General features: G+C 35.7%; 1 long non-coding RNA gene across 1 annotated transcript; it reads right to left on the reverse strand.

Annotated features, from left to right (window-relative positions):
* Nucleotides 1–482: 482 nt before the first annotated feature.
* On the reverse strand, nt 483–6,034 carry LOC143271624 (uncharacterized). The gene is made up of 3 exons (XR_013048826.1): nt 5,881–6,034; nt 3,840–3,992; nt 483–768 (listed from the first exon to the last, which is right to left on the reverse strand). It is a non-coding gene; the product is annotated as an uncharacterized LOC143271624 (long non-coding RNA).
* Nucleotides 6,035–6,524: the final 490 nt, after the last annotated feature.

Below are 6,524 nucleotides of genomic sequence, written 5' to 3' on the forward strand. Positions count from 1 at the left end.
CACATACTTAGGCTTTTAGACTAACCTTAGGAAATGATGCTTTGTGCTTTTCAACTTTCTGAGATTGGAAAAACATAGTAAGCACCCATCCTGCTCAAAACATAGAATTTTTATTTCTTTAGAGATTCCACATTTGTTTGAATTGAAAAATTGTAATTTGTTTTACTTGTGTTAATTTACTCTCAGCCAACATGCCACTTTTGTGTGGTAAGTGCATAATGTCTATATCACATATAATATATGCTAAGAAGTAGAAAATATTTCTAGATTTAACTGTTTGCCATTTCACAAAGCAAGCAAACAAAGAAATCTTCCAAGATTATCTTAAGCAATTTTCAAATTGACTAGAAATAGATCTTACTAATATTTTTCCCCAACCGGGAGTTGTGTGATTCATATTATTTATATTTTAGATAGTGCTGCCCCTTGGCTGGTTCTGGACATCTCACCCCCAAATGTAATTGTACACCAGACACTGTCAATTTTCTCCTGGGAATGAATTTTTAATCTCTCTCTTTCTTGCTGCTGGGATTCAAGTTTCCTTTCATCTTTGGAGTATTTCCAGTAGTTTCCTTCTTCCTGGCTGTATTCTCAGTTTCTCAACTCTAAAACATGTCACATTGCTTTTCTGGTCACGCTCTTAGCTTTTCCAACTCTAGAACACCTCACATTGGTGCTGAGCTTTCCTTTTCAGAGACAAATATGCCATGTTGCATATCAAATAAAGCTTTCTTGAATCTGTCTGAGCTTCTGTGGCTGCTGAAACTCCTAAATCATGGAAACAATAACAGAGTTAACAAGAGTTCCTTACAATCTTCTAACAGATTCCAAAGTGTCTGTCTGCCATTGTGGTAGGCACATGGTAGTATCTAATTTGAAAAATTAATCTATGATTCCCAAATGACCTGTGATACTAGTATTGATAAGCCTTTTGTGTGTCTTTGCCATTCATATTATCACATCTTTGGCAAAATATTCATTCAGATATTTTAATATTAGGTATAATATTAAAGTTCTCTCTAAAATTAAGAACAAGGAAAATTTGCTCATTGTTCCTGGTCCTATTGAAGGCCAAATGATATAGTACTTGCTATATGCATAAATGTTGGAAGTGTGACTATGGTATAAGAAGAGAAAGATGGACTACTTCATAAATACAGCAGGATAATAAGTTATCCTTTGGGGGAAAAACTTGGGTTCCTTTATTATACAATACATCATAATCGTTTCTGGATGTTTGAAATTTTTACTTTCAAAGGTTACATTTTCAGACTTAGGAGAAAACATCAGAGACCATCCTTAAGGCTTTGAAACAGAGAAGTCTTTCAGAGTCAGCACAAATAATACTAACCTTAAAAGAAAAAAGGTCAGCATACTCATTACACTAAAATACAAGATTGGTTCATTAACTGTGACTACATATAGAGCTACGCAGATGGCTCAGACATTTCATAGATATCTGCTATGAAAGCATGAGAAAGCATGAGTTAAATCCCCAGAACCCATGTTAACAAGCTAGAACTGGTGTTATGTGCCTGTAGTCCCACAGCTGAGAGGTAGTGGCAGGTGGTTTCCTAGAGCTCACTGGGCAGCCAGCCTATCCTAATAAGTGAGCTGTAGGCTGCTGTGGATGACTGATTGATAAATAAAGTGCTGATTGGACAGTAGCCAGGCAGGAAGTATAGGAGGGACAAGGAGAGAGGAGAATTCTGGGAAGTGGGAGGCTAAGGCAGAGAGACGCTTTAAGCTGCCACAATGAGAAGCAGATGTTAAGATACCAGTAAGCCACAAGCCACATAGCAACTTAAAGATTAATAAAAATGGGTTAATTTAAGATATATGAACAGTTAACAAGAAGCCTGCATGGCCATAGAGTTTATAAGTAATATAAGTCTCTGTGTGTTTTCTTGGTTGGGTCTGAGCAGCTGCAGGACTGGTGGGTAAAAGAGATTTGTCTTGACCATGGGCCAGGCAGGACCAGAAAAACTCTAACAACAATAAGCCAACAAAGGACTCTATTCAAGGGAACAAGGGGAATGTCTTCTTAGCAGTGACATCTGAGGTTGACCTCCACATACACTTGCACACATATGCACACCTACATATTCACATTCACATTCACAGAGAAGAGAAAGAAAACCACCATAAGTTATAAGTAAAGTGTTCTCATTTAACTAAGAAAATTGGCAAAATAGAAATAAAGAAAAACATACCTATTTTAACTATAAATATTGATGTAAAAATCTGTTGTAAAATATTAGCACTTTAAATTCCATACCATGTTAGAAGACAAATGCCCCTCCCCCCCACTGCTCTCAAAATATTTGTATAAAGTTCTGGACAGCATAAAATTTGAAGAGGAAGAGGAACCTGAGGTTAAAAACTGAAAATGAATTAGAGAAATGATAATTACTTAAAGATGATATTACTGTGGGTTTGGAAAGCCTGAGTTAATCATTTGAAATTCAATTAGAAACAATGAAGAATGATATTAATGTGCTATCTAACCCTTTAACATAAAAACAATAGCTTTCCAGAGTCCAGTCCTGATTGAGGCAGTCTAAGGAAAGTGGTCCACTTATAATGTTAGACACAATGATAAAATGCTTAGTTCAAACTTAACAGGGATATATGAAGCACCTGTATAATTCTAAAAACTCTATTTGGACACACAAATGAGAACTTGAATAAATGAAAAGCCATAATTTGTTCTTCAAAGAGAACTCTCAGCAACGATGTAATTTTTTCTTAAATTCATTTATAAACTTCATAAACTACAATAATAAACCTCATTAATTTGGGGTTATTTTCGGAACTAGTTAGGTTATGTCTAGAATTCAATGAATACTACGAAAAGAAGAAGATAGGCTGTTTTAAGGTTTATTTTCCTTCATTATTTCATTTATTTTTAATCAGCCTTCTCCTAAAACAAACTCTGAAGGAATTAAAAATAAAATGCCTAATATTTATTTTCTGTATTAGAATACAGTCTCTCTCTCTCTCTCTCTCTCTCTCTCTCTCTCTCTCTCTCTCTCTCTCTCTCTCTCTCTCTCTCTGTGCGTGTGTATGTGTGTGTGTTTGGAAGAGTTTCAAGTAGCAAAACTGATGAAAACCTACTTCTAAATGTATATTCCCCTGAACTGTTGTAGTGCTCTCTGAAGCAATATGTGAATTTGTGTAGATGCATGGAGTCTGTAGCTGGTGTTGGGACTCCCTCTTGCTGTCTGGCATCCTATAAGTTTGGATATATATATATATATATATATATATATATATATATATATATATATATATATATACACATATATATATATTATATATATTATATATATAAGTTTGGATATATATATATATATATATATATCCATCACTACTACACTGAACTGACTGCTTTCAGTGCCCTAAAAATACTCTGCTCTACATCTTTATTCTTATTCTTCCATAGGAATGTAATGGTAAAACAATAAGTTATGAGACTGTGTTAAGTCTTTCTTACATTAGGTTGTAGACAGTTCTCGTACTAATATTCTAAATAGTTAGATCTATGAAACTGTATTGAAATCCAAAACAAATACACAGATAATTTAAAAGCTGATACAACTGAAGCATAAACCAGTTACCACTGATAGATACTGTGTGGCACACGTCATCTGAGGAGTTGCGACATACTTATTTACTCACTCAGCAAAGTCAGCCTAGGATAGAAAAAGTCAAGACTGCATAGGAGTCCAGTCTGGTAAAACAATGAGTTTTTAATTGTGCGTACTGACAGGACTATGGATAAGGGATTATTTACAGGAGCAGTGAAGAGTCAAAAGCAGCCGCATTAGAAATCCTACCTGAACACAAATGATAAATCACGAAATCTGCAAGCTGGTTCTATACAACCTGAAGGCACTCAACAGGTCTGGGAATCTCCTCTGTGCAACTTGGCTTCCCAGTCTCCTGCCCCAGCACTTGTTTGGAAGTTCTCAAAGCTGGAGAGGCGCTCCCTGTGGGCAGAATGTTTTAATTTGCAGGAAACTGCTACAAAACAATGGGAGGGGGACAAAAGCACACCCAGATTTCTAATTCATTCTTATTCTTAAAATGAATTTCAAGTTTGTCAGTAATTTGACTATTAAAATTAAACCTGTTTCCCACATCACATCTTCTAAAATAATTCTGTGAAAAAGACTGGCAGAAAACAAATCTTCAATTTTCATAATAATGGAATTGGAAAGTTTTTTTTCTTTGTATTCAAGATAAAAAGTAATTAAAAGACATTCATTTAAAAAATAGAATAGCAATCACATCAAAATAAAAACACTCTGTTAAAAGCTATAGGCGAAACAGAGTGGGAAATGTATTTTTGGTATCTATGACACAGGCCTGTTTGTTTTCCTTTAAGTGAAGAGTCACAGGAGAAGTCTGGTCACAGCTTTCTCTCCACATTTACTAAAGTAAAAAATAATAACTACACCCAGAGAGACAGACTTCCCACAAGATGGAGGGATCCACAGCTGGATTCCATCAGTTTGTCTTCTCCCCCACCTCCAGCTTGCATTTATATACCCTTTTAGGTAGGGTTCACAGTCAGTATAGGTCCTCCTCTCTCTCTTTTGAGTAGATGGACAGGATATCTTTTCTAATTGGGCGATTCGCATTCAAGCAGGATCTGATTGGGTATTGCAGAAGTGCCAAACTTAAAAGTCCCACCTGGGGGATCCTGCTGGCTTGAAGAGAGCTCACTGAAAGGATTGTGCTTGGACAAGAACGGGAAGTCACCTATCCTGTGAAAGCAAAATCACCTGGAGGCTCACCTGGAGCTATCAGTCTTATTTATCTATGTTGAGTATAGCTATCTCCTTTTCTCTTTCAGTTCTTTGAAGTCTAGCTTACTTAATTTGCAAAGAATTCCTTGAAATCATCATAGGTAACCTAATTTTGAAAGTGATGGGAAGTAGTGTAGAGGGAATAGTATTGTGGCTTGCCTATGAATACCCTGGCATGTCTCACCCCAATGAAGATAAATTGAGGAGGTACCTTTCTGCAACAGTTCTGTGAATACAAAACCTTCTGTATACTGAAATGACAAAGGATAGGATGATATTCACTTTCACATGAGCATGAATGATAAAGAGAAATTGTCTCAAGGGCAATTTGATACTATTCAATTTTGTATGTATTGATTTTTGGCAAGACAACTACATTAAAAAAATTATTCTATAGCTATTTTTGTATTTGCAACAATGTGTATCTTGAGTTAGCAATCATTTTGCAACAACAAAAGAATGAGTACAATACAAATGCTGATAAATTACTAATTAAATATACAGAAACTATGTACTTTTGTGAAACAGAAGAAAAGAGACTAAAGTGTTATGAAGGAAAATCTCCAAGATATTTTAAATGAAGAAAATAATATTCATATAATACACAAAATATAACTCATATAAATACTGATACGTGAATTCAAATTTCTCCCTTTTTTTTTCAGAAACGTACACAAAAATCTAGAGCCAGTGATTAAATATACGGAAAGGAAAAGTTGAGTGAAAATGAGGAAATGGCTCACTTTTGACCTAACTTTAGCAACTCATGAGTTAAGAAATCCATAAAATGTATTATTAAATTTCTTAGGTAAAATGTGAAATATTTTTAAAGATGTAAAAATAAGAATAAAGATACATGCCCCTGTTTGGTGGCAGGTCTGTTGGCTGAAGGCTGACACAACTCCTGAATGTCCCTGCATATCTACTCCATATATGAGCTGGCCACAATGTGGGGAGTGTCTCTGTTTTGCTCTCTATATCTCATGTCTGCCCATAAGACAGTATCTTACATCATCTACCTCCCTTTGCTTACTGGAACTTTCTGTCTTCTTTGGATGGTCCTTACCTCTCTTGCTATTGCCTCCTTTGCTCCCACAAATCTTGATTATTTTGGAGATTTGCAAACCTACTGCTGTGGTTTGAATGTATCCACAAGGTCCAGATCTTGACATTTTAAGCTCTAAAGATTATTTTTTTAGTTGTCTTTAGAGGCAAAGGGCCTTGGTGGCGGTTATTAGAATTAGATGAGGTCATGTGGTTATGTCCTTTGTGGTGGCATTAGTGACATTATAAAAAAGATGAGACCCCAGACTTAGCAGATTTGCTTGTGCTTTCTGCCATATTTTGATGCAGTCTGCAGCTTCCCCAGACACTGAACAGATTGTTTAGATTTACTTTCAATTACTGTGTTAAAGGCTGTGACCAAAAGTAACTTGGGGTGGGGGGGCTTTCATTTAACTTTACTCTTCTATGTCTCAGTCCATCATTGAAGGAAGTTAGGACAGGAATTCAGGCAGGAACCTGGAGGCATGAACTAAAGCATGGAGGAATGTTACTTGTTGGTTTTCACATCATGGCTTGCTCATCTTTTTCTTTCTTTCTTTCTTTCTTTCTTTCTTTCTTTCTTTCTTTCTTTCTTTCTTTCTTTCTTTCTTTCTTTCTTCCTTCCTTCCTTCCTTCCTTCCTTCCTTCCTTCCTTCCTTCCTTTCT

Source organism: Peromyscus maniculatus, chromosome 2, assembly GCF_049852395.1.
Source record: "Peromyscus maniculatus bairdii isolate BWxNUB_F1_BW_parent chromosome 2, HU_Pman_BW_mat_3.1, whole genome shotgun sequence".
Lineage (NCBI taxonomy): Eukaryota > Metazoa > Chordata > Mammalia > Rodentia > Cricetidae > Peromyscus > Peromyscus maniculatus.